The sequence below is a fragment of the Uranotaenia lowii genome, chromosome 3 (genome assembly GCF_029784155.1).
Source record: "Uranotaenia lowii strain MFRU-FL chromosome 3, ASM2978415v1, whole genome shotgun sequence".
Lineage (NCBI taxonomy): Eukaryota > Metazoa > Arthropoda > Insecta > Diptera > Culicidae > Uranotaenia > Uranotaenia lowii.
Window position 1 is genome coordinate 348,110,942 of NC_073693.1, and position 25,263 is coordinate 348,136,204.

The window sequence follows — 25,263 nt, forward strand, 5'->3', positions numbered from 1 at the left end:
GCAAAAGGGGTTGTTTCCCTGCTTGTTCGGGATTTTAATTATCCGGGAAGGGCATCCGCAGATCACAAAATACAATGAGGACAGGTTCTTCTTCAGTTGCACTTCGGACGATGCGCATGTGCAACATCTGAAGAAAAAAAGCGACAGCGATGGCATTCGAGAAACTTCAAATTCACAACTGCATATCGGTAGTCATCGTAGGAAGTGATGTGGTCCCCTCAACTGAAGTATTCTAGACCAAAATACAACAAAATTTACGTATCCGATTAGTGTCAGCATTTAAACATCTGATTCAAATTGGCGGATCAAATCTAAGAATCAAATTTAAACCTTAAATCAAATTTTATTCAAAATCAGAATTCACTACCTCAAAACCAAATAAAAATTAAGATTCGGAAAGCAAACTGCAACTAAAGATCAAATGCAATGCTGAGAATCTAAATCAAAGCCAAATAAAATGTCAAATTCATGATGATAACTGAAATCTTCATTCTAATTTTACATCTTTGTAACTAAAAAAATCTCTTTCTTTTAGTTTGTTGATTTTTTAGAGGTGAGAAATTCGGAATTTTACTATGAGAATGTTTGAATGATAAACACAATTAAAGAAGATCAATTTTGAAAAATATCATTCTGAACTAGGCTGTTGTAATAAGGTGTCACGATGTTCACTTGAGTACGTGGTGATTAGCGCTAAAAATTGAGATTTAAAACTTCGTTTAAATCAGGCAGAATGTAAAGAAAATCTCCAATCAATCTTACACAAGAACGGAACCTTCCAAATACGGAACTTCGCCCACATAATTGCAACGGACTGTATTCTGCCATACTATAATTGTCATCACGTGCACAAAACTACACACAAAAGCTAATTGCAAAACCATCGCTCCGAAGGCAAACTGACAGATGGAACATTTTCAACTCGACACCCCATTATGGTTAACATCAATAAATGCATGGCAGTCGAAAAGGAAAAGTAATAATCAAAAAAAAAATTCACCCCCTAGGAAGATTCTTCAGCCCTCCAAGGAGGGTTTCCTTCCAATTCTCTGACACGCACGCTCTCTTACTTCATCCTCTCTTGTTTCCTCTGTGTTTTTTGTTGACTGTGCGTTTTCCCATTTTACACAACAACGAGGGAAAACGATTCATCCCTTTAACTTCGAAGCATTCAGGCAGGGGTTGCTATACAACAGCACATCACAGATCAGATCGTAATAACAGTTTCAGGAAGAGTATTCTCTCTTTTGCTTCTCCGTGCGAAGCAAACGGATTGGGATTCTGTACTAGGTACTGTTGTCGGTCGCTATTAGACCGACTTGTTGTTAAAACTCTTGACTATCGAATGTGTTGGTTCAGGTGAGATAAATTTTGGAACTCCATAAAATCGTTGAGGCGGAGTTTTTTGAATATGTTTGACAAAGAATTTGTCCTCAAAATACTCTGAAAACATGCCCGAAAGAAGTACCGAAGTGATGCAACCACTTTCAGGCCAGAACAGAAGAGCCCTAAATACAGTCTGAAAACAGCATTCAAGAGCGGCAACACGGTTGGTCTCCCCGAAGGATAAAATTCAGCAAGATGAGAGATCTGGGAATCTATTCAATTCCCTGTTTGAGTTGCCCTGCTGTTTGCATTGGCCAAACTCGCGTCAATTGGCCAAGACAAAAGGGCCAACGAATCCAGCGTAGCTGCCCACGCAACAGACATGTATCACTCCATAAACTGGGAAAAAGTGATCTATAAGGAATTTGTGAGACGAATAGGACTCATCAATGATGTTGCTTTTCACTTTTACCCCTTTGGGAAGAATGCCTTTGATGTTAAATTCCCTGAAAAAAAATCACTTTCACCAAAAGGAAAACTTCGTAACCAAACCTTCGTTCGACGAATACGAATACAACATTCGAAGTACGATACTGCCTGCCAGTTATTTCTTCGTGTGATCAGTCAGACATCTGGTCTGAAGCCTAGGATCTAATCAATAAATAAATAATCTTTAGTGTCCAACACAGAGCTAATTTACGCGCCGTCTGTACTCTTGGCTTGGTTGTCCCGCAACGAATGTTCGTTTGCAAGGCATGCTTTGGTACACAAACTCGACATGCATAATAAGAAAGGGCATTATGGTATAAAATGCCATATAAACTTAATCTTCGATGCTACAGCATCGTCCTGTAGATGGGCAACAACGAGCCAAAAACCGGTCGACAAAAAGGTATTTTTGAATCATTTTTTACGTTTGAAAGAATGTTAAGAGGAATTAGTCTTCAACCTTTAGTAGAATCGGACGTATTTACTTCAACGCGCGCAAAATCACAATAGAAAAGCTATGGTTTTTCTTCCAATGACAAAAAGTTCAACAAGTGTGTTTTCGGTGGGAGGAGTCCTTTCCCGGAAGAGATCCGGATAGGACCATTCCGGAATTAATGGATTCTTAAGGCATGCAAGGCAGATTGTACTTCATGTTCTTGAAAGCAAGAAAAGTTTTCGAACTGTCGAAAAAAACTGTTCGTCATTGTAAGATCGATCTAAAAGCACGCGGGCCTAAAAGATACATAGTAGATATCTCGTGAAGAATAATAATTGGTAGGGGAGAGTGGGGTATCGTGGGTCATGGGGAAACGTGGGCCACTTTTAATATCTCAGATGTGAGTTGAGATAAAAATCTCAAACCAACTGTCATCGTCGTCGCTTTGCGTGAGCATATATTCATAGATGTTGTTGACTGAAATACGCATCATATGCTTCTTTTATTTATCAAGCTAAAAAAAGTTAGAAAAATTTACTTACATAATTAAAAAAACACCCGCTAATTTCATCGATGGGAAACCTAAAGTGCATAACAAAAATATGCTCATACGCTTATGATTTTAGTTTTGTCACGATCTTTCACGTGGAAAAGGAATTTTTGATGAAACATCAATAAGTCACACAAACGCAACCAATTTGCAAATCATTGCTTGTGGGGAATCGTGGGCCACACATCTTGAATCACCTATATTTTTATGTTTTTATACACATTCAGTACTTAAAATACGTTTTCCCTATCTGTAAAGTTTACTTATGCCAAATGAAGAGTTATGAAAAATATTTTGTCCATCCTATATAAGAAATTCTGCCAAAACGCTCGAGAGCCAGGTTTTAGAATCTATGCGATCATACACAGCTCTTTTTTTTAATTTCATCATCTGAAATTGCTTTAAAATAACGAAATGAATTAGGAAATCATAGTTTTGGGTCAACTCATAAACTTTCCATGTTATTTGGTCAATTTGGATTTGGTGGCCCACGATTCCCCACCATTTTTCAAAATCCAAAAAATATTGCTTTTTTTAAACAGTCAGAATTTGGAGAAAACAACTTTTTAAAAATTTAAAAAAATACCTTATGACACCTTGAAAATGTAAAAAACCATACCATTTTTTATTTTCATTTTATCTTCTATAGTAAAGAAGTTATGGAACAACGAAAAAAAAGTGGCCCATGATTCCGCACTCTCCCATACTTTCTAAAAGTTCGCAGCAATGAACAAGCTCGAATTTTTTACTCTAACTACCCTCATCGATGGCACGCCAATCGAAATTGGTCGTCATCCTGCGCTAAATAGCCAAAAGCGATGTCGGAGGAAAAGCTTTCAAAGAGTTATCCTCGCAAAAAATCATAACAGTACGACGTATAAAGAAAACACCAACGCCTGGACTTGTTGAAAAACCGACGTTGGTTCTTACATTTGATTATACAGTTCTTCCGGAATTTACAAATTTCGGTTTCGTCCACTTGCGAACACGACATTATTACCTCCAGCCGCTTATTTACAGTACATGTTCAAAATACGGACATCGGAAAGTAAACTGACTGAAGATAAACGACAGCAAAAAACCGATTCACTTACGAATTTCGAGGCTCGGAAATCGACCAGTGAAATAGATCGTGTTTCTTCACCAAAACCCTCCACCTCATCCAAAAATTCCTTCCAGTCTCCTCTTAATTCTAAGACAAAATCTTGACCATCAGCGGTACGGAAATACAAGGTTCGATCGTTTAGCGGAAAAAACGTGCAAGAGACAATACAGCAATAAAAGTTCATAGAAGCCGAAGGCTTGGTTCGATGAGAAAAATATTCCGTCATTGGACCGTCCAGTTTGTAGAATATATATGTGCAGAAAACTTCTGAGGAATCTTGGCTATATTGATTCATGCAAAAGAGCTCAGGACAGTTTTTCAAGCTTCAAGACAATGCTGGTCAAACAAGAAGATTCGGAATGACATCCGGACCGAGAGCTTTGTCCGGTCCGAGGATCTTGGTGTCGCGTAGTTCCCCAATCGTAATTCTCTCATCTTGGCACGTGTTCAGTTCAAGTCGTACGGGACTTGGATCAGTTGGCAATCATATGCTGCGTTGCCTAAACCTACCTTCTTGTTACTAGCATTTATTGTCTTGCGGAAAGCGTATTCCACACATGTGAAGAACAGCATGCCTCTGCACAATAAACGCGAGCGGGCACCTTCGTCAGTTCTACCGCGGACATATTATTTAGATTTAATTCTCACTTCAACAGCTCGACGAAGACGCGCTGGTCGAACTGTGTTATCTTCCAAGGCGTTCGCCTGGCCTTGTTTTCTTGCTTCTCTACTTGCGTGTGTATTTTAGATCACGTTGTAGCAGATTGCAATATGGTCTTGTTGAGCTCAGATTACCGAACGTGATATCTACAATGGATTCGTGTCTGTTCCTATGGAAGGTTCTGGTATTCACTACGTTCTCCAGGTTAACATTCAGCGTTGCCAGGGCTTTCAGTAGTAGTTGATCTCTGGAGTTTATAAGGTGCCCCCCTAGTTGAAATCTCCGCGGATAACCACGGGGCTGATACCCGCAAGTTCGTAGACGACTCTATCCACCATAGCACCAATTTAGTCCATAGTCCATGTGTGGACAGGATTTTCACCAGAAAGGACCAGGACCGGATCGTCTGCCCCTTTGACCTCATTCGTCTGGTTGCTGCCCTCCGTTTCTTGCGCTCCATGGTCTGCCACGCAGTGGACGCTCTCGTCTCCGCGCTCCCACGCATTTCAAGAGGCCTCGGATAAACGCCATGGCTATACGAGTTCCTTTGGTTTCTAACAGGTCCGATTACGTTAGTCTTCGACTAAATGGTGTCCACGATGAAATTGCCACACACAAAATTGATTAGCAGAGTTCGAGTTTTCATCCGATTGCCATCAAATTTCCAGGGATTGAAATATAACTATTAATCTTCATTTTACCATTTTACTCGTATTTTATTTACAGTCCAAACGCAAATGCCCGCACCTTGGCCTTATCCCCGGCCATAAGATACTGCACAACCTGTAAATCAACCGTTTTTTGCATGTAAAATTTTTATTGTAAACCCAACCTTTCTTCAGTTCATCGACTGTCTTCACTACCTTAGGAGTGTTGAACATTTTCGGCACGAAATTGACCTTATTGTCCGCATACCACTTCAGCACGTCCTTGGAGTAGTGGCATGAGGCCGAATCCGGCCAGAAGATTGTCGGGACGTTTTGGGCCTTCAGGAGAGGTAGCACTCGCTTCTGGAGGCACTTTTTCATGTACACCTGTCCGTTTATCGTGTCCTGGGTCACGAAAGGTGCACTCCGCTTCCCGCACTTTCAGATGGCTTGCCAAACCGGGAATTTATTCGGACATCTTCTGAGTGCGGACATGCTCCGGAGCGCTGAACTTAACCTTGGCCGTGAAAAACAGGTTTCCGGGGATCTGTTTGAAGTCGGCCTTCACATATGTTTCGTCGTCCATGTTGCAGCATTCAACTTTCGTCAGCATGTTGAGGTACAACTTCCTGGCACGAGTTTTGGCGGACTTGTTCTGCTTCTCGTCGCGATTAAGGGCCTTTTGTACCTCGAACGTTTGAAACCCAGCCTTAGTTTGGGCCTTCTGGACAAAACTTCGGCTTAGGTACAGCATCTTAGCCACATCCCGAACGGAGGCGTTTGGGTTTCGTACTGAATACTTTTTCTACCTTTTTCCCTCAATTCTGTGCTGCCGATCGGTGGTCAATCGTTCCTCGAACCGCTTAATCAATCGCGATACCGTGGAATAAACGATTCCCAACGTATCAGCGATAGACGATGCGAGAGATCATTGTTTTCGTGATGAATGCGCAAGATTTTATCACGCACGAGCTGTTCTCACAGAAAACAGACGTACAAGCTCGAACAAAAAACCGTCAAAAAAGTGTGTAAAATTTCAAATGCTATCACCAAAAAATACGTTAGAAACTGACTGCAAACAGTGCCATCTATTGCGCTGTTCAAGAGTTACAAATCAACTTTAAAGTGCCCAGTTTTCGAAAAGGCGTAATCGTAGCCAAAAAACAAAAATTAGTTCAGAAAGGGTGTTGGGATTTTTACACAGGTTTCGTGGGCTAGCTTGTACGTCTGTTCTCTGTGCTGTTCTTTCGACTCCATTTCTGCGAGTTTTGATCACAGGACTTTAAAACTTGCAGGATGTAAACAATGCACTATGAACTAAATCCACCCAAATTTTCATTAAATTCTACCCAACAGTTCAAAAAAGCAACTTCAAAGTGTGGCAATTTCATCGTGGACATCCTTTACTACGTGTCAATGCTTTGATTTTGTACGGCACAGAGAAGTGAGAACTTCCATCATAGCTTAAATGCTCGGCAATAGAGTTGTTTTTGAGACGTGTAGAGACGGGACAATTAACCTCAAAAACTCTCGGTATAAAAAACGGGCAGCCGGTCGACAAACATAGTCGTTTTTGAGGTTGATTGTACCAAAACTGAAAAGTGTTTGTGAAACAACCAGCATAATATCACAACACTACCAGCGGCAAATAGAACTATTGGTAAAGACATGGTAGCTACATATTAGGACGATTCAAATTCATCGTTTCTCCCATGTTGATGGTATTTCAAAACTATTGCTGTTTTGCTCATCAGTGTAACAAATATAAATAATAATAATTTAAAATAATTTAATTTATAAAAGGACCATTTTCACATTGGTTTGCAAAGATATTAGGAAGTGGTAGATGTGTGATTGGATTAAACCGATACAACATGAAATAAAAGTGAAATTTCAAGCGAGTCGTGAGGACAGCTTGATTATGTTAACAATTTCAAGCGGGTTGAGAGGACAGCTTGAATTTGGAAGGCGAGTTGAGAGAACATCCTAAGGGTATCGAAAGCTGGACAGACAGCTGGAATTTGAAAGGCGAGTTGAGAGGGCAGTCTGAAAGAATAGAAAGAAATTTCGAGCGAGTTGAGAGGACACCCAAAGCGTATCGATAGAGATTTCGAGCGAGTTGAGAGGACAGCCTGAAAGTATCAATAGAAATTTCTAGCGAATTGAGAGGAGAGCTGAAATTTGAAGACGAGTTGAGAGGGCAGCATTCATAAAGTATAGATAGAGATTTTAAGCGAGTTGAGAGAACAGCTTGAAATTGGAAGGCGAGTTGAGAGGGCAGCCTAAGCGTATCGATAGAGATTTCGAGCGAGTTGAAAGAACTGCCTGAAAATTGACAGGCGAGCTGAGAGGACAGCCTAAGCGTATCGATAGAAACTTCGAGCGTGTTGAGAGGACAGCTTGAAATTGGAAGGTGAATTGAGAGGACAGCCTAAGCGTATTGAGCGAGTTGAGAGGACAGCCTTAACATATCAATAGAAATTTGAAGCGAGTTGAGAGGGCAGCAGTCTTAAAGTATAGATAGAACTTTCAAGCGAGTTAAGAGGACAGCTTGAAATTGAAAGGCGAGTTGAGAGGGCAGCCTAAGCATAGCGATAGAAATTTCGAGCGTGTTGAAAGGATTTCTTGAAATTGACAGGCGAGTTGAGAGGACAACCTAAGCGTATCGATAAAAATTTCGAGTGAGTACAGAGCACAGCATGAAATTGAAAGTCAAGTTGATGTACTTTATCTGAACAGCTTGAGAAAAAAAAGTAATTGAAAACCAAGCAAGATAGCTTAGAACGATTCATAGTGCACATCGTAAGGACAGATTAAATATGTTTTAATTAAAAGTGAATTGAATCAATAAATTTTATATTAATGAAACAGGTTTCGCAACCAGCTTGAAATAAGATTGAAATTTAAAGCGAGTCGAGAGGACAACTTGAAATTTTTGGAAATAATCGTGCCTAAATTGAAAATCAAGCGGAGAAGAACAGCTTGAGAAATAATTCAACTATGAAGTGTTTCGAGAGGACAACTTGAAAGAAGAACATAGGCGCAAAGCTAGTCGAGGATCTAAACAGAACTCTCATTCCATCGAAGTGTTTAGGATGACATTGTGTGAGACATACATATGTGTATCGCGTATCGCATATAACTCAATACTAAGTAGTTGAATTTAGTGTTTTTTTAATATTTTTCATTCAGCAATTCTGTCTGCTTTTCTGGAATTGAGCACTCGAAGGACCAAGGAACCAAACCGTCAGTTAACGAACAAGTTGAAAATCGAGCCGGTCTACCCAAAACTCAGAACGAAGCAGCAGAGAATATTCTTCCGATAGGGTGCTGCACTGCTGCTTCTGATCCGATTAACTCAGCATAGCACCCGGCAGCAACCAGCAATTCAGTTCGAGTTTGAACTCTCCGGTGGCCAGCCAGAGTCGGACGGACGTAGTACGGTTTTCACACACGTCTCGTGTTTTCGGTTCCGATCGCTGCTCTTGGACAACAACATAGCTAGCTGCTACTATTCGATCGAGGTGTACCTACAAGGAGGGGTACAGCAATTTTTCCGAGGAAAGTGAAACATTGATAACAAACAACGAACAGCGGGCGGCGGCGGTCAGAAAAATCGGATTCGAGCTGCTGATAGGTGCTTCAAATTAACGGAAAACGGAGTTTTTTCGGAGAAAAATGTTATAACGAATCAAAACATATAGATACTCAGGCCTGATGGTCGGGAATCCTCAATATGGATGAGAGAAAGTGATGATGCGTTGAATTGCAATTTTTTCGGAATCCAACCGACTGGCGGCAGCAGCATCAATTTTCCATCATATCGGTGAAGCATTTTGAAACGAAGACGAATTATTCCGGGGTGCGTTTTGTGAGTCAATCACTCATGTAATCGGGCTGTGTGGCTCAGGTGGATAACCCCTGAGGTGGCTCCAAGTGGATTGGAAAAAGAGGTGCAAAAAGATACTCCGCGTGAAATACCGGCGCGATTTGATAACTATCCGCGGCGATTCCAATCCGATATACTCTCAACGGCCGCGGTCTGGCAAATTAAAAAGAAAATAATCTCCTACTCTCAAGACCTCAAGACCGGAATGATGGTGTGAAGCTACCAGCTCAGTCAGTGTATGTGAGCAAGTTTTCAACAAGTATTCAGATCAGCGAATTCGTCGTTCGCCCCAATCGCGTGATCTACATTTTAATGATAGTGATTTGTGGTCAAACCAACAACTGCGATTGCAGATAAAGAGAAGATAAAAAAAATCCAGAAGCTCATATATGCAAAAGCCATCCTCTCGGTGTTAGGAAACGTGATAAAAAAAACGAGTGATTTGTGAGATGGTTGTGTCTTTTTGCGATTTTCGAGCGATTATCCCGCCATCAAACTGTTTCCAGAGCAAAATTTGTCCCTTGGCTTTGGGTAATCAAATTTGCAACCACCTCCGAAATTAGGTTTGTGGTAAGTGTCGAATGAAATCCTGTCTTGCCGTGATAAGAAATCTAAACACATACACATAGTCAGCGAGAACCCTTGAAAATTTGAGTCACACCCGAAAGTACGCATGCGACAATATAATCATTCCCTTCCTTATCCGTTTGCTAAGTATTAGAGGAGGTATACCACATGTTGTTCTCGTAGGCTTCGGAGTTTCTAAACGAAAATGTGTGAGGCCTACGTGAGTGACACAACTTGAGCGAGGGTTCAAGCTGCCTGCATAACTAAACAGTTCCTTCTACTCGGAGCTGAACTAGGGAACAGATGGCACGTGTCGTAAATCCGTAGAGGGGAAAAAGGGAATCGTTTTCATATAGGGGTTATCCCAGTGGAATGATTCAGATATCAGCTGATTAGCTGAAATGCTCTCGTTAGAGGAAGCCGTCGTAGTTTTATAACTGATGTGTGAACGACAACGACGTTTTTGGGAAGAAAATTTGTGTAAAATCGGACTCAGAGAGTGATTTGTGTAACTTGGTAGATGATTAGAAATCTTCTGTAAGAAAATTTGGAACCTGGTTTCCTTCTGATAATCAAACATAAATCAGGCTTTAACTGATATTACTTTTTCTATCCGGGCTGATTTAATTTTGACAGATGGGCAAAACCCGACACATGAGAAAACTCAATCTTCATACTCTTGTTAAACACTATTGATGGAATCGCTACTAGATTCTAGGCAAATTCGAAAATTATTAACAACACTTGCTCAATAGCTTTTTGCTCAGAGACCATAGAACAAGAGCGATTGAACAATAATAATAATTAAGAACAGCTTTTCTTCGATCCAAATGGTGAAACGTGCTTATATTCTATTGAACAACACATGTCTGACGGAACTGAGGAAACAGTTTTGAATACTTTCCTTCCCCGGAAAGCTGATTACTCGAGAAATCTGACCCGATCCGATACACGCCTGTAGTTATAGTAGGTGAGCAGATCATTTTTTTTAATTAGTCTTCATATCCCTCGGTGTGAGGCTTTCTCATCCGATTTGCTTTCGGATAGTTTTCTAGATTTCCCAACGATGAAGGTGCTTTTATTTTTGCAAACAGTTAGATTTGCTAGTGTTCTTAATTGCTGCAGCATTTTGTGTGGTTGCAAGCTGTATGCTTCGTTCCGTTTTTTCGTATCTCAAATTCTCAATAGTTTCAATTCCGAAAGCAAAGCGGTGCTGTCCAATTCTGATTGTAAAATATAAATTGACTGGAATGGATTCCTGTCATTATGAACTTCTGGTTCTGCATAGAAGATCTGTGGATTTAGTTTGTAGCAGAAAATATCAAGTGTCTTAAACAAAATTGTTGGTGTTCAGTTTGGTGTGGTCGAAAACCAATCTTTTGGTAAGCGTATTAGCAATAGCGAAAAATAAATTTTAAAAGTACTATATAAAGGGTGATACGATCTAAAATTTGGTCAATATCAACTTGATGTATTTCTTTCAATTTTGCATTTAAAAAACCTGAACACCCCTCATTTTGAAAGTGTGTGTGTGTGTTTGTAGAATGTTGCTCCTATTTTGATTTTGGAATTCACTCTTCAGTTGTCAAAATGCCGTCCAAGGAAGAAGAGCAGCGTATCAAAATTTTGCTCGCGCATCGCGAAAATCCAAGCTACTCGCACGCAAAGCTGGCAAAATCGCTAAAAGTTGCCAAATCAACCGTTACAAATGTAATTAAAGTGTTTGGGTAACGTTTGTCGACAGCCAGGAAGTCTGGATCGGGGGGAAATCGAAAACCGGAAGCCGCTGAGACGACAAAGAGAGTTGCCGGTAGTTTCAAGCGAAACCCCAACCTCTCTCTCCGAGATGCCGCAAATAAGCTGGGTGTATCGTCTTCAACCGTGCATCGAGCCAAAAAACGAGCCGGACTATCGACTTACAATTCGCCACTGCGGCTCTCGGATTTCGATTTTCCCCAGATTCAGGCCTCCTAGTTGCCTAAGACTCCAAATCGCGATGATAAACAAAATACGACGGCCAAAGCGCGATCCCGGAGGCTGTACACGACGATGCTGACGAAGTTTGACTGCGTGATAATGGACGACGAATGCTACGTCAAAGCCGACTACAAGCAGCTTCCGGGCAGGAGTTTTATATGGAAAAAGGAAGGAGAAAGGTAGCAGATATTTTGAAGCACATGAAACTTTCAAAGTTCGCGAAGAAATATCTGGTTTGGCAAGCCATCTGTACCTGTGGCTTGAAAAGCAGCATTTTCATAGCTTCCGGGACTGTCAACCAAGAAATTTACGTGAAAGAGTGTTTGAATAAACGTCTGCTGCCTTTCCTGAAGAAACACGGTTGTTCCGTACTGTTTTGGCCGGATTTGGCATCTTGCCATTACGGTAAAAAGGCCATGGAGTGGCACGCCGCCAACAACGTGCAGGATGTTCCCAAGGACAAGAACCCTCCCAACACGCCAGAGCTCCGCCCAATTGAGAAATACTGGGCTATTGTCAAGCGGAACCTAAAGAAGACTAAAAAAACTGCTAAGGACGAGCAGCAGTTCAAGGCAAACTGACTTTCTGCGGCGAAGAAGATGGACAAGGTGGCTGTATAAAGTCTGATGGCAGGGGTTAAGCGTAAGGCCCGGCAATTCGGATTTGGAAAAGCGGAAGCCTAACTGAATATTTTTCCTGAATTTTATACTAATTAAACTTGAAAAAGAAATTTAGTTTGATTTTTTAAATAAACGATTTCACCGATTTAGACGCGATTTCCCTTGACCAAATTTTGACCGTATCACCCTTTAACCTGACTAGCCAGCGTTCCCTTAAAAGAGATTTTTCTCACTGGAAACGCCTCAAACTCCTGGATCTTCTCAAGCCAAAAGAAACTCGTATCATAAAAGAAACTAATGCCTTGCAAATTATTTGCAGACAAACGGTAAACGATAGACATTTGATGTACTCACAACATTTTAATATTTTTTTATCACTGGCTTTCCATTGACATATAAAGTTAATATCTGTTTTGGACAGATTTTTTGTAAACTAGAAATCAATAATGAGCTTTATCACATTATCACATCATCACGAATATTCGGTTAAATTTGTGGAAGACGAAGTGAATGGATGTCGGATGAAACCTGGAGGATGATCGATGATCGGAGAAAGGCGAAAGTCGGAATTGAGCAGGCATGTACCGGGTCAGCCAAAGCAGCCGCCCGCTTACGATATGCGGAGCTGGAAAAGGCAGTTAAACGAGCTTGTAGACGAGACAAGAGAGCCTGGACAAACTCCCTAGCCGAAGAGGGAGAAAGAGCCGCCGCCATTGGAGATATCCGATTATTATATGATATTTCTCGCCGCCTTAGTGGTGCAAGGACTAATGCAAGAATGCCGCTGAAAAACCGAGCAGGTCATCTGCTGACAGATCGAACAGATCAGCTCAAGCGTTGGACTGAGCATTTTGATCAACTTTTCCGAGTTACAAATAGCAATGGCCAACAGAACCCGCAGCTCGAGGCGCCCACAGTAAGTCGCATTAATGGCGTCAACTCGGAAGCGCCCTCGCTGGCTGAAATAGAAGCGGCAATCAAGGACATGAAATCCAACAAAGCGCCTGGAATCGATTGCATTCCTGCTGAAATGCTCAAAGCCGACCCTGCCTTGTCAGCACAAATGTTGCACCGTCTTTTCGCTGACATTTGGGATACAGCAACATTCCCGGCCGACTGGATGCAGGGTATCCTCGTAAAGGTCCCGAAGAAAGGAGACCTAACAGAGTACGGTAACTGGCGTGGCATAACTTTGATCTGTACAACCCTCAAAGTACTCTGCAAAGGGATCCTGAACAGGATCCAGGAGAAAATCGACGCTACACTCCGACGGCAACAAGCTGGATTCCGATCCGGACGATCATGTGTGGACCACATCACAACGCTACGAATAATACTGGAACAAATCAACGAATTCCAGGACTCTCTTCTGCTGGTGTTCGTTGATTTCGAAAAAGCATTTGACCGACTGAACCACGAAAACATCTGGGCTGCTCTTAGACGACGAGGGGTCCCAGAGAAACTAGTCCATCTCATCGAAGCACAGTACGAGGCATTTTCGTGCAAGGTCTTGCACGACGGTGTCTTGTCCGAACCAATCCCGGTAACTGCTGGAGTGAGACAAGGATGTATTTTGTCACCGCTGCTTTTTTTCATCGTAATGGATGAGATCTTGACTGGATCGATTGACTGTAGACCAAACCGAGGATTGCCGTGGAATCCTTCAACCATGGAGCAACTGAACGACCTTGACCTGGCAGACGATATTGTTTTGCTCGCCCAAACACAACAAGACATGCAGAGCAAACTCGACGACCTCACCGAAAGCTCCAAGGCAGCTGGTCTCAAAATCAATGTCGGAAAGACCAAGTCGATGGAAATCAATACAGAAAATCGTTCCAATTTCGTGGTAGCTGGACAACAGGTTGAGACAGTGGAGTGCTTCCAGTATCTTGGTAGCCAGATTACGCGTGATGGTGGTACCAAGAAGGACATCGAAACCCGGATCAGAAAAGTCCGATTTGCGTTTGCGAGTCTCCGAAACATCTGGCGGTCACGCCAGATCTCTCTACGTACTAAGATCCGAATCTTCAACTCAAACGTCAAATTCGTATTGCTGTGCGGGTGTGAAACTTGGTGCACATATGCGGTGACAACGCGAAAACTGCAAGTTTTTGTGAATCGCTGCCTGCGGAATATCATCCGCGCTTGGTGGCCTGGCAACTGGATCTCAAACGTTGAACTTCATCGCCGGTGTCATCAAAAGGCGCTAGAAATCGAGATTCGGGAACGTAAGTGGAGATGGATTGGGCACACGCTGCGAAGAGATGAAAACGAGATTTGCAGAGAGGCGCTTGATTGGAATCCAGATGGGCATCGAAGAACAGGCAGGCCCAAAAGCTCGTGGCGGCGAAGCCTAGCCGCTGAAATCCGCACAGTTGATGAGAACCTCGGCTGGCAGCAAGTGAAGACGCTGGCTCCGGATCGCCAGCAGTGGAGATCTTTTATCTCAGCCCTATGCGCCGGTCAATCGGCGCTGGACCCTTAGGTAGGTAGGTAATATTACATTTAATCCAACCGTTTTACCATACACAATTCATATGTAGAACAATTAACACCAATAAATGAATGTCAACTCAGTTTACTAAAATGCCAATAAAAAAAGATTGTGATTTTGTATAAAAATTTGTGTTTCAATCGCTTTATTGTAATGAGGAGCTTAAACTGCACTGACTTGAACATTTTCATGAAAGACTTTGAAATAATTTTAATGTTTTGCAAATTTTAGTGGGAAAACTCCACCATTTTTTCTAACTTCGATGGTCTCTTATATAGAAAAAATATTCGAAAATGCAACTTTTTTTGTACCGATCTTCTCCAAAAACATGTTTTCAAAGTGGGAAATTTTCAGCAGATTTTTTGAATTATCAACGAAAAAGATAAGTTTCCTAGTAAATTAACAGATTTTTCGTGATTGTGACGTCTCAGCCTGTACCAATACTAGAGCAGGGCTGCCTTGGCACTACCTTCTTTAAATATTCCTTGGGCAGGGGACTTCGACAAGGTGATAAACTATCCTGCATGATGTTGAGCGTGGTGCTAGGAGGTGTCATTCGACGAGCAGTGGGCGTGATGTACGATTTTCAACAGATCAAGTCAACTTATCTGCTTTGCCGACGACATTGATATAGTCGGCATATTTCTGCGGCGATGGAGAAGATCTACCGTCTATTGAAACGCGAAGCAGGAAGCATTGGGTTCATGATCAATACGTCCAAGACGAAATATATGCTGGCCTGCGGATCCGAGACCGATCAAGCCCGCTTGTCAAATAATTACAAGGTCACGATCGACTGCGATGAGCTGGAGATATTCAAATGACTTTGTCTATCTCGATTCACTGGTGACCGCAGACAATGACACCAGTCGTGAGATCCGGCGGCGAATTATTAGCGGAAGTCGTGCCTACTATGGACTCCACAAGCAACTGCGGTCGAGAAGACTTAGCCCCCGCACAAAGTGTAACCTGTACACAATGATCATTAGACCGGTTGTCCTCTACGGACACGAGACATGGATATTGCTCGTGGAGGACCTGCGCACACTCTGAGTATTCGAGCGACGAATGTTGAGAACCATCTTTGGCGGTGGAGTGTGGAGCCCGCGCAACTCTACGGCGAACCCAGTATCCAGAAGGTGGCAAAGGCTGGACGGAAACGCTGGGCAGGACATGCTGCGAGGGTGCCGGACGACAACAGGTGTTCGCTGCTAATCCAGTAGAAACGAGACGAGCAGGGGCACAACGAGCGGGATGGTTAGACCAAGTGGAGCTTGATCTGGCGTAGTTGGAGAACGGTTGCCATGGACTGAGTGAATTGGAAGAATATTTTTCATCAGGTTATGTCGTTAGACGGATCACCATTTCAATAATAAATAATAATTGCTTTATACTTTGATTATCGTTTATTCCAGATTTTCTTAATACAGGGTGGGGCAGAGTGTACTCCCTAGTTTCAATCAGTCGGTGAAGAGCGCGCGCGCGCGAGTTCGCGGAGTCGGAGTTGTTTCATGTGATGGGGGGAAAGTCGCCATTTTCAGTAGTCATCATGCCGTGGACTGGTAATCATCGTGGTTTTGTAGTCGAAACGTTCTTTAAAAATAAGGATAGTGTGGTGGCGACCCAGCGTGCATTTCGAATGCGGTTTGGTTTGGATCGTCATGAAGTGATGCTTAAACCATAAGGAAATGGATTAAAAGTGTACGGGCGACAGGATGTGCACTGCCTAGAAAACCAGTCGGACAACCAAAATGATCAGTGACCAAAAAGTGTGAGGACACCAGAGAACATAATGGCGGTGAGAGCGTCTATTGAACAATCTAACGCTGCGTAGAGTTTTTGAAAACTTCATTGAACGGCTGAATATGTGCATCGCTTGTCAAGGTCGACACATGGACGATATCATTTTTAAAACTTAATAAAAAATAAATGGCATTGTATGTAGAATTCAGAAGTAAAAAGCTTTTGTAATTATCTTGTATGGTTTTTATACGGTTAACCGATCAAATCAGAGAGTCCACTCTGCCCCACCCTGTATATCCAGGCTTGCCCATAAATCCGATTAAGTATTCGAGGTAAGCCAAATCTCCTCGGGATTCCCAGATATTGTTTAAAACTTCCTAAACCCCCAATAATGATCTTCCGTGAAGGTGGAGTTATCGGTATAAGATTCTATCCCAAATCGGCATTTTCAAGCTTTCTAATAACTGGCATTGTCCTCCCAGCGCAACCGCCAGCGAGGATATTGTCGAATGATGTACTGACTCGGTGTGTGTATGTGAAACGGAACTAGAAAAAAAAAACATTTGTTCCTACCGACGGCAAAACACCACCGGCAATAGAAAACAGTTTCTACCTTTTTGGCTTTCACGAGCGTTCACCTTTTTATCTCGGTAAATTTTACCTTTTTATTATTTTCCGTGTAGGACGAAAATCCCATAAAATGTTTTCTTTTTCGCTTGGCTGTAGTGGTCATACATCGTTTTTCTTAAGAGCTCGAGTCTATATGCCAGTATTATTTTATTTTATTTTTTATTTACAAAGTATTCCGTCTCACGACATAACTTGACAAACATAATTCCTAAAATTCACTCGGTCCATGGCAACCGTTCTCCAATTCCTCGGGCACCCCACGTTCGCCAGATCACGCTCCCCTTGGTCTAACCAAGTATATGCCAGTAGTGCTTTCCCAATAAGCGCATTTTCGGCACAGAGATTCGCTAAATAGGCATTGGATATTTTCAACCTCTTCTATGGGTGTTGTAACATGAAGTAGTGAACATTAGATCCATTAGAGCAAGTTCACTGGTGTTGGAAGAAAGTGATAGAAATTGTGATAGTTGTAGCACAGTTGGGAAATTTTCTATCGCGAAAAATAGATCAAAAATTTTGGTCGTCCACCGGAGTGTTATAAGAAAAAGGTGCAGTATTGACACTTCCAGCGATGCCAAGTTTATTATTTTTCAATTTTGATCTAATTGTAAAATTTTTGAAATGACCGTTTAAGATAGAAATTTTATTTTGTTAAAAATGTTTTAAAGATAATAATTTTCTTTGTGTATTAAAACCCCTCTAATGATAATTTCAAATTTTTAATCAAATGAATCATGATCTTTGAAAATTACATTCAAAACAAGTTCGGACTTACAAGTTTTCATATATATTTAATTATTCATTGAATAATGATCTGGCTGAAAATTTCTATTTTTAATTTTGGAGGGATTATATTCAATAGAATTCAAAAGAACATAATTATTCATATAGATATAAAAAATAAAAAGGTTTTACGGCTTTTCCATTCAAATGTTTATTCCAACCGCAACACGGTTGACTGGCATCGCTGTTCGTGACCCCGATGCTCTTTCGAAATTGTAAACAAATTTGATTGACGATTTAATAATCAAGAATAAACAAGTTTAACCGTATACGTTTTATTTAAAAAAAACTAAAACCTTGAGTGTTAATCGTGCCGCGCGCCCGGAGCCATCAAAAACAATGCGGTATTGTGACACTTCGACAACGCCATTTGCTTCTCCCCGTCGGAACATGATGACTACGACGAACAGGGCAGTTGACCGGTTATGCGTTCCTCCAATATCGGAGAAGTACGTCAGATTCACAGCCAATAAGGTAAGATGTTTTTTTTAATACGAACATTCAACAACGATGTTTACATTTTTAATACCGTTTCTAGCTCGGGTAAAATAAATTCTGCTCAAAGCGCAAGACGTCGGAACCGGGTTCGGAAGCGTGTGCCGAACATATCCGCTGCTTCCATCCGGTTTCTTAAACTCAATCCTGCATATTTTGGGATTGTGCCAAGAAGATTGACCAGTAATCAGCGCAAGGAAAAAAGAAACAAATCTACTGAGGCTATTTTCAAAATCATGTAAGGTAAGTTAATTGATACAGTAGGATCAATTTAATGGTTGATCTCAATTTATTTTACATTTTTAAGAATGACGGTATGGAGAATCCCATAGAACCGGCAAAGGAAGATGTTTGTTGGAGCAAAGGTCTGGGTTTCAAAAAGCTAGAAAAAGCCATGAAAAGAAATTGTGTTCGCCTTGGTACTGCAGGTTGAAGGAGGAAGGGTGTCGAGGAGCAGCAGAATTTAATGGAGAAGATGATGGCCCGGTGACCGCCAGCAAGAGGGGCCGAAAATCGGTTGCACAAGTCTTCAGTCCAAAACGTTCCAGAGGAAAAACTGTTTGCTGGATTTGGTAAATAAGCACGGAAGGGAGATGGTCGGGAAAATCAGGACTTGAGAAAGGAAAAAATCGTGTTGATGTTCATGAAGGTGAGTGTGTTGGATGAATTGCTCAGCAAAAACGATAATCCTTTCTTTTTAACAGGTGTCCGAGAAAATCGACCGTTGCATGAATTTTTGTCCACAGATATGGCTCAATCGTTAGGAGAGCCTTGGCGGGGGAAATTAAATATATGATCGCAAGGTGGACTATCTAGAGGTCATGATACTGCATATAGGCCAGGATCAGAAGGGCCGATAGGAGTCTTTAAGGGAAGAAGATTGCAATGCAGTGGAAGGCTCGAGTAAGCCAACAACGGACCGGAAACGTTGCATTCTACGTCGCAATCGCTCTCAGATTGTCTCAGCAAGTTGGGCTATGTGGAAGGCAAAATGCTATCGATTGAATCGTTGGTCACGAAAGTCGTTTAGGTACTATGAATGGACAAAACAATTCCAGCAAATGCAACTCTGTAACGAACTCTGCTCAATGCCAACCAAACAGCGAAGGCAAGAAATGTTGAACTTAGGATTTTTCTAACGATGCGATGTGATTGAATGCCCAACCAACAGGAATTCCATTCAAAACGGTGCAAACATATGGGCCAGCCGGACCCAGAAAAAGTTTTTCCGCTGAACCACAAGAGTTTGAAATCTATATTCCTCCAGACTATCTGCAGAAGAAGTACCGGGTACGAGTAGATGATTTTGTTGGAACTACTAATCTGCCGCTCATAGCAAGTCCGTCCCATTTGCGTTTTTGTTAAGTTGAGAAAACAGCAATTGAAATTTGAAACTTGTTTTGAGTATATACATACTTTCATGAGGTTTTAATCGAGGTAATCAAGAGCATTTGTTTCTTACGTGACAAACAAATACTTTTGCATCATTAGTTGAGCAAAAGCATCAAAATTTTGTTTAATTTGATGGAGAATTATGTTGTGGGACGCACTTGCTATTATTTTCACGGTAGATATCTAGTAAGAATGATAGCAAGTCAGTCCCATTGCATAGCCAACTGTAAGAGCAAATAAAAAACAGTCTGTAAGAGATGCAATTCTGCCACGTCAGTTTAGATGAGCAATTGAAAATGTCCGGACTAGAACTGTTAAAACTCTACGAGAGTTCTGGAGAAAGTTCCGATGACGAATACAATTCCGGAACCATTCCTTCACCACTTGTCCCTTCTTCTCAAAGATATGTACATATAAACAGAATGGAATATTGTTATTTTTTTATATTCGCAATCAACATTCAACAGAGGCACAGGATTGAATTTCACGGGCTCTCATCGATTAGAGGACCTAACGGATTCGGAAGACGAGAATCCAACTCGTCGGAAAAGAACGCAAAAAGAACTTTTAGCAGAACAGGCTGCCAAGAGACGGCGTATGAACCATGTAGTAAAACTGGTTAGCTGCAACTGCAAGAACAGGTGCTCCGAGAAGCTTTCAAAAGATGAAAGGACACAGGAAAATTTGACTTTTTTTAATAGCAGCATGGCTGAACAATACATGCTGATTCGAGAACGGGTTCAGCAAGTTCCTGTTCAGAGGCGGAGACAGAACCGCTTCATCGAAAAGGATGCTATTAAAAAGCACAACTTTTTGTGTGCCCTGAAATCAGCTAGTGGAGAACTTATCTCGGTCTGCCGGAAGTTTTTTTTGAACACTCTAGGGTATGGAGAAGACTGTGGGTAAGGACCTCTTTTGCTTAATTATTTAATATTATGATTGAAAATTTTATTTTTAACTACAGAAATTTGATCTACCGTGCATTTAAATTTGATGCTGATGGAGCAGTGGTCAGCAAACGAGGAAAGCATGAGCGGATTTTTACCAAGCGTGATGCAGTTGCTGCCCATATCAAAAGTTACCAACCAACTATCTCACACTACAGACGGGAACATGCACCTAACCGCATGTATCTGCCTTCCGACCTCACGGAAAAGGGAATGTTCAAAAATTTTGATAATACAAACAATGTGAAGGTCAGTTATGGATTTTACTGCCAAACACTCAAAAAATTGAACATATCCCTCGTGAAGTTGGGGCATGAGCAATGCGAGTCCTGTGTGATGGCTGAACAGCACAAGAAAGATTCTGCTCACACTGTTTCAACCGATGGGATTTCTTGTTTATTATGCGAAAAACAAGAAACGCATCTACGATACGCAGAGCAATCCAGGGCAGCATACAGGAAGGATGGCGAAGTCGTTGAACCAAACCATATTGTTCTTGCTGTTGATTTACAGAAGGTAATTGTTTTATTTATTCTCTCGATATCTTTAGGTAAATAAAATTTATTGTAATTTATTTACAGGTAATCCAGCTTCCTCGACTTGACGGTTTGAAGTCAATCGTGTTTTCACAGCGCTTATCAGCCTTCAATGAAACGTTTGCGCCGGTAGGAAAATACGCCCATTCCGTTCCTGTTGTTGCTTGCGTTTGGAACGAATCTATCGCAGGACGATCTGCTAATGACATCCTTTCGTGCTTTCACAGCGTCATTAGCAAATTTAGAAATGCGAAATGTCTCACATTATGGCTGGATAACTGTTCAGCCCAGAACAAAAATTGGAACATGTTTCTCCATCTTATTCTTTTAATCAACTCAAAAACTGTTCAAACTGAGAAACTTGAACTAAAGTATTTCGAAAGTGGACACACTTTCATGGCGGCTGATAGTTTCCATGCAGCAGTGGAAACCAGCATGAAGAAAAATCCGCCTATTACCCACGAAGACTTTTGTAATACTGTCAGATCGGCAAAAAAATGTACCGAAGTTCTCGACATGAAACCCGAACTATTTTTCAAAACTAAATTTACCGTTTCACAATATGTTTTAAAAAACTGCAATCCACGACCATACATGGAAAAGATACGGCGAGTTGTGTTGACCAAAGGAAGTTTAAAGCTTCATTATGGAGATTCGATCAACGATGAAGATTCACTGATGGAATGTTCATTGTTTACAAGAAAACAGCTGAAAACGGTGAATTCAGAGGGATTTTCGTTGGAGGAAAATCTTTTGTACCAGAAAACTCCTATTGGGATTGAACCGGATCGCAAAAAGTCTCTGGTGAAAACGATTCTCCCAGTAATAAGCATTGAAAAAAGGCGTTTTTGGAATAATCTTCCAGAGCTTAAATAAATTTTGTTGCTTGTTTAGTTTTAAGTTTTATATAATAAATTCTTTTTTAACACTACATGAAAAGTTTGGAATGCTTTGTGGGTTTTTTTTATATTCTAAAATTTTATACAAATGATAAATCATATTAACCAGATTTTTTAATTTTCAAAACTTTGAAACAGGTGATGAACTTTATTTCGTGGTGCGATGTTGTTTAAGGCGCATAAATTTTCAGCAACAGTTTCTTCATATCTAGCGCAACAAGCAAACTTTCAGCACTGTTTTTATTCACTTTAACAACTTTTTTAATTTGATATAATGTAAGAAATTGCAGGTCTCAAACGCGTTGCTCTGCAACATAGCCAATATCACTGGAGACACCACATGCAATTATTACAGCAGCAACGTAATACTTCAAAGCACACTACATGGTCGTTTTTCACTTTAATTTGGCTTTGGGACCGACATGCGATGATTTGTTCGATGGGACCGACTTGCGATCACTTTTACGATGGGACAAATTTACTTGAGGTTTTTTTCAATGTTCATCAGAACAAAGTACTTAAAAAAAAGTTTTTTTCTGAAACTACCGTTAATTTTAAGTTGATTCCACCGATAAACTAAAAAAGGTTGAAAATGCAAATGGGACGGACTTGCTATGAGCGGCAGTAATGGCATCAAGCAAAAATTTTTATCATTTGTGAAGGTGATAATAAGTTGCGGATGATGTTACTTCCGGAAAAGTTTTCGATGCTAAAAGTAACAAATGGATGGCACGATGAAACAACCAATTGTCTGCCGGTTCATGAACAAGTCACATCTCTCATATCCGGACATCCTGTCCGGCATCTGCTGCAATTACCAGGCTCTCTAGCGCCACGTGTCTCCCAGTAATTAGTTGAATTAATAGATCTCTGACATGAAAGGATTACCTAAGGTTAAGTGTAGGTATTTCTCAATTTATTAATCACTTGATTTTTTTTTTATAAATTTTGTATTGAATTACAGAAATTGAAAATAAAAGAACCTTGATGAATTTTCATTTCTTCATTTTTAAACTTCATTTTTTCAACGAAAGATTGTTTTTATTAAAATTCATAAATAACAAGATTGTATTTAAAACAGAACAAAATACTTAACTTCTAGTCGGAATCACTTTCACTTATGAGTGATTCAAAGGCTTGTGTTTCTTTTTGAAGATCTTTTAGAATTAGTTTTTTTTTTTTAAAATGAAGTACTCCTTTGCAACTTCGTCAAGGTTTTCAATAGGGGTTGCCATTATTTTGACGGATGTTGCCTCTTCCAGAGCCTTAGCATTGCGAGCTAGCACATCGTTTTTCTTGTTGATACTATCAACAAGTTTCTCCATTACATCTTTTCGGCTATTGTTTATTGAAAATTTGCTGGCTTTTTGGCCCAAGGGCCTGTTTTCGGAGCTCGTTGGAGTAGCTGGTTCACTATATTCCATCTCTGATGTTGTTGGAGACTCGACGAAGTCCGGTATTGATTGCTGGCTAGGGTCTGTAATATTATCGATAAATATTAAATTAAGCATTTCGAGGGTACGGCTGAACGTTGCTAGGTAGAATGAGGACGATGAAAGATGTTAGGCCGAAAAGCACAAGACGTCGAAAAGGAAAGTTGACCAAATAAGTCATGAGACGGAAAATCCCTGGAAAACGTAAGTTCAGGATAAGCACGATCACCGACAAGCAAAAGTCGAACTTTGAGTCGTAGAGATTAGAATCGAGTTATCTATAGGCGAGGTCATAAATGAGTACTTATTACTTTCTCAAAGGAATGTTTTCTCATGGTTCAAAGTGAGATCAAGGTCAGGTGCGTTGTTGACGAACAATCATTCGAATTAACATTTGACCTTATGTCAATTCAATTTGAAATCAGTTCGGCCTGAACATTTTACTAAGTGTCCTTTAACAAGTTCGCCCAAGCAACCTTCGGAATGTTTAAACTTTTTGAGACAATACATACCAACACTTTTTGTAACGTTGGTGTTAAATTTTGGTTCGTTACGTAAAACCTCGATGCAGCCTTGCAATCTAAACTCCTTGAGGTTGTTTTGGACCATGAAATTCTTAGACGCGATTGATAATACGTCTTCATATGAGGTCCCACTACCTTGGTGCCTGAAAGCAAATACCTCACAATCAAGGTACTTTTGTACTAGTTTTTTCAGATGGTTAAAACGTTGCCGTAAAGCATCTGGTGGTCTTGTGGCCAACGACGGTTGATGCCGAGCTGCATGTAATTGAATTTTTTCCCAAAATTTCGTCCTGGCTTGATCCGTCCCTACGGTTGCGTCGTTTGTAATTGTTTTCCACGAACGGCATATTTGGGTGTCTTCCACCTCGCTAAAATTACGACCTCTTATACCGACGCTAAAGAAAAATTAATTAAAATTAATAATGCTTATGACACAAAACAGAACTAAAAATACCTACTGGCTAGTCTCAACAGAACTGACATGAAGGCCTAGTTGACGCAGTTTTTGTTCAACCTGAGAAGGGTTGAAATAAAACTTATGTTTTTTCAGTTCAGCAGTTATATTTCGATATGCTTTTGGCCCTTTATCTTTGAAGAACTCGAACAACTGTTTTAACAGAGATACTTCTCCTGGTTGCCAAATGGGTTGCGAAGGATCTAAAATCAATCATAACGTTACTTCAACATTAAACTAAATTTTGTTTTGTTAAAAGATTACCACTTGCAACGCTGTCGGATTGTTCGCCCTCATCCATCGGCGTTAGCTCGCAGTATGCGAAATGTCCGATGTCCAGCTCTTCCGCCGCTCCACCATAGTAATCCTGGATACTCATCTTTTAACTTATTATTAAATTATTAAATTATTATGATCACTTAACAATATTAGAAAAAAATTAATTTAAACATATTCATGTAGTAAAAGAAATTATTTTATATTAGTTTTCACTCGAAGGGTTGTCTATGGCCGGAATTACTTCACCAAAGAGCACCAATGGCAAAAACCCGATTTAATACACTTGACAGTGGATTGTAGCCTTTCTTACAGCCTGTCAATTATCACAAAATTAATTATGATTAATAAATTTCATACGCCGTAAATCCAAAAAGAATTTAGGAA

At 40.7% G+C, this 25,263-nt stretch overlaps 1 long non-coding RNA gene across 1 annotated transcript; it reads right to left on the reverse strand.

Annotated features, from left to right (window-relative positions):
* Nucleotides 1-23,570: 23,570 nt before the first annotated feature.
* Nucleotides 23,571-24,768, reverse strand: LOC129758652 (uncharacterized). The gene is made up of 3 exons (XR_008740037.1): nucleotides 24,605-24,768; nucleotides 24,135-24,541; nucleotides 23,571-23,666 (listed from the first exon to the last, which is right to left on the reverse strand). It is a non-coding gene; the product is annotated as an uncharacterized LOC129758652 (long non-coding RNA).
* Between the last annotated feature and the right edge of the window lie 495 nt (nucleotides 24,769-25,263).